The sequence below is a fragment of the Protomyctophum bolini genome (assembly GCF_963924005.1).
Source record: "Protomyctophum bolini genome assembly, chromosome: 5".
In the NCBI taxonomy this organism is placed as follows: Eukaryota; Metazoa; Chordata; class Actinopteri; order Myctophiformes; family Myctophidae; genus Protomyctophum; species Protomyctophum bolini.
The window spans coordinates 5,782,972-5,787,382 of NC_137866.1; positions in this window are offsets into that span (position 1 = coordinate 5,782,972).

Here is a 4,411-nt window from a genome sequence, read left to right on the forward strand (position 1 = left end):
AAGTAAGGGCACGTTGACAGGATTCATTCTTAATTACAGACCCATTTTAAAAGCTTATCCACTACGTGAACTAAATGAAACTTGCCTGTCCAATGTTACCAAAACATCCTAATAGTAAATAATGAAACATAATATATGTGTAATTCAGTAAGAAGAACACACCAGTGTTGTTTTCGTCGACTAAAACTAAGACGAAAAATGTTCGTCGACTACCTTTTTTCACTGACTAAAACTAAATAAAAACGAATCTATGATGACTAAAACTAAGACTAAATATACTGACAATTTGATCAACAAATAAAAACTAGACTAAAATGTTAGGCAGGGACTAGTGGACAAGAGATCCAGTTTTATGCTGGGTTGCATGCTCAAAATAGAAAATTTGCTGCCAAAAACAACACTGGAACACACCACTTAATCTCCTCCTCTACGCCACCTCGTTCCCAGAATGCCAGTCTCTGATTGGCTGGTGTCTGTCCTACCAGCCGGAAGATCGACCAACCCTGGAGCAGATAGCGTCTCACCCCTGGCTGGAGGGAGGAGGAGAGACCGAGGAAGAGAGTTCTACTCTTCCAAACCAGTCCCTGTAGACCAGTACCGCCAGGTACTGTTACTGGTGGCCTCTGGGACGCTGATGATGGAACAAACTGAACCCAAACCATCAACACTCAGCCTGGACTCCAACTAGCTGACTGTCTCCTGCACCCAGGTTCCTTAAGGAACCTTAAAGAACTCTAGCGTCCATATTATGGGGGGGAACCATTATGCAAAAATAGCTGATCTACTTTTAGATCGGCTATTATCCATCCATCTTCATTATCCGTAGTCGGGTCGCGGGGGCAACTGCTCCACCAGAGTGCTCCAGACTTTCCCTCTCCAGAGCGACGTCAGTGACTTCCTCCTGGGGAATTCCGAGACCGTTCCAAGGGCCAGTGAGTCGATGTACGTGTTTCCTCCAACTGCGCTTTGGTCTGCTTTGGGGTCTCCTCCCAGTGGGACGTGCATCGAGGACCTGCCTAGGGAGGCGCCCGAGAGGCATCCTAACCAGATGAAGTGAAGTTATTAGTATATAGAGCAAAAACAGGGCGCCTAGTATAGAGCCTTGGAGGACTCTGGTCAACTAATGATAGGGTTTAAGCTAGATTTTATACTTAGTTATACGCTGCGGAACGGTGTTGCGCATCGAAAGAAGCTCACAGCCCACTGTGGTGTTGCAAGTCTAAGTCAAGGCATTACAGGACACTACGGCGGTGCGACTGTCTGCTCACAGAGGATGACGTCGGTTCAACTCTCCTGTGGTCGAGCAAGGCTGGCTCTGGATGAACGCTGTACGCGTAGCATGTTGTTTATGAACGGACTGGAGCCATTTGTTGTTTTGTTTTCATAGGCACTCCTCTGTTACCGTGACAGACAGTACACGTTATCGCAACAGTACACGTGTAACACGTGATTCTCACGTGTTACGTGAGAATCACATCTGTTCTTTAATTGTTAAATTATTCTTTTTATTTCATTGACTTAACAAGTTGTCACAAAAGAAAGGTTGTGTCAGTTAGTTCCTCTGCTAGGGGAACATGTTAAGATATGTTTATTATTTATCTTCAGAATGGCCAGTGTGTTATCTAGATTTTTGGTGGGTAGTTTCCCTTTAAAACTGCAATACATAACCTTTTGTGAGCAAAATGTTATTTTTGGACAATCTATTATGGTAGACTCTACCATATAGATGTTCAAAACAAGTTAGCATGCTCAACCAGAGTGTAGTTAATAGAATACAACCAACACAATGTAAATCCTCTGGTTGAGTATGACCCCTACTGGAGGACATGTAGTATTGCATGATGCTCAGTTTGCGTTCCAGGTTATGCATTGTAGCTTCAATATGAGACATATTCCCTAACAAATCTTTAACGGATCAAAACCTTTTGTTTAACAGGAAGTCTACAGATTATACTAATATATAGTTGTTATATTATTACCTTTTATTTGTTTATAATTCATTCTAATAATTTATTTTCGTCATGTGACTTGGGTGAAATCTAAAGCCTTGCAGGAGGAGAACGTTAGTCGAGCAGGGGTGAGAACCTGGTTCTACAGACACACACACAGACACACACACACACACACACAGACACACACACACACACACACACACACACACACACACACACATACATACACAGTGACCTCAAGTGCGTCTGTACTTTCTATGTTGTCTTGTTCTTGTTGTCTCTTCCAACGACTACTGCCATGTAAGTAATGATGCTATTTATTGTTTGTTTGTTGGTGTCATGTGACGTCTGTTTTATAAGACCAAACGATGTGTTTGTATGTATTTAACATGTGAGACAGATGTTTACACACTGGAGAATGGACTGATATGTTGCCATTTAAACCATGAGACCACAGGAAGCAAATAGTTTAATTTATGACTAAATTATACATTAGGCTTTACTGGTCTAAAGCTTCTAAACATAAAACATTGGCCAAAGAACTAAATGTGTCTTGGACACTGGATTTGTTTTTTTTACAAAATATATTTCATATATTTGTCCACAATATTGTTTATGTCCCAATTGAGGTTTGGAAGCTATGCTTTCATAACTGACTGTGTTTTAAGCGGTATACAGAGATTGGAGCTTATTCTTTTCTATGTATGTAAATAGTGTATGTGTCAGCTATCTTTTAATTATTGTTGAATTGTTACAGTGGCTACTCTGTGACTTGTTACTGAATGTTATTTACATGAAATAAAACAATGTATGTATCATTTAGAATTTTAGATTGATGTGTGAATATAAATGATGGTTTGTTCATATTTATTTGTGTCATATCAATCAATCAATCAACTTTTCAGGGGTCCATTAAAAAAACACTAAACATACACACATCGATACCATAAATAAAAACATCAGATATTACAAGAGACAATCGAGGGGGGTTTAGAAGAAGTAGACTGATATATTGTAACATTGAGGCTGGGGTTAGACCGCACAACCATATAATAATAGTAGAGGTAAAAGTAGTGAAGATTAGAAGTACGGTACTCCAGTGAAGTAAAATATTTGCAGTAAGTACAGTACTTGAGTAAATATAGAGTTAGTTTCTCAGTGACGTGAAGCATCACTTAATGTTTGCTTATACACACTGGACTTTATATTGATTCTGAACTTCTGAAGTCAAATTAATTTGTGTTTGTTTGTGCTAATGACCTACGCCTTTGTTGTAATGGCTATGGCCATCCATACAACAGAGGCCATACAAGCTGCCGAAATTGGAAATTGCGGAAATTGCAATTTCTTTGCTATTTTTTTTTACCTTTTATGAAGATTTAAATTTTGTTATTTTTCATGTCATGATTATATAATTGAATACCCAGGACCTGATTGGAAACAAGGGCTGTTTTCATTGATTGACATTGGACGTGTGTTTGACTGTACTGTAACTGATTACATTTCTGTTTGACTGTACCCTGTAGCCTACTGATTACATTTCTGACAAAGTATTCAATCAATCAATAAACCAAACGCATCGCACTGCAAGCAAGGCATTGTGAGCTTGTAGACCGGCTATTTTCATAATGTTTGCCTCCTTCTTACGTATAATATTTGACAATTTGGCCAATTATTAAAAAGTAGACAGTTAACATTGCTGTTCATTGGAGCGGTTAGGCACCAGATCAAAGGGTAGGCTACAGGGTCCAACGACACACCTCTTCACATTGGCATGCAGCATTCAACCTAAGAAGTGTTCATTTATGAGTGGTTGCCACACCTTCACAAAGCCTTGGTATTTTGTTCATTTATGAGTGGTTGCCACACCTTCACAAAGCCTTGGTATTTTGTTCATTTATGAGTGGTTGCCACACCTTCACAAAAGCCTTGGTATTTGCTGTGTATGACAGAGTATGTGCAGTGATCACAGTCTATGGCAGTGATGCATGATTTGGGATTGACAAGCAACATTAAATTGAAAGGCTGCTGTGAGATAAAAGTATACTTGTGGGCTATTAAAGGCTTGGGTAAATAATTACCAAGTAGTCGTTGATTGCATAGCATTATAGGGCCGGCCCTAAATGGAAACAATTAAGACCACAAGCACTTCTTGGAACAAGCTATCCTTTTTGGAATAAGTGTTTCACTGTACTCTGTTGGTGTTTTTACGTACACACAGACAGACGTACAGGGATGTGGTGCATTTGTAATGTACTTATAATAAATTAAAATATATTCAATCAAGTTACTTGTTGTTGCCACGCATACAAGTTACAACGAGGGGCTAATGAGTGGGGGGCCTACGACGCCCCCTCCTCCGAACGTCAACGACCAATAGGATCACTGATCATCACTCTTACTTTGGCCACAACAGCCAATCTGATTGTAGCTACCTGGTAGTGAGGAGGACTCGGCAC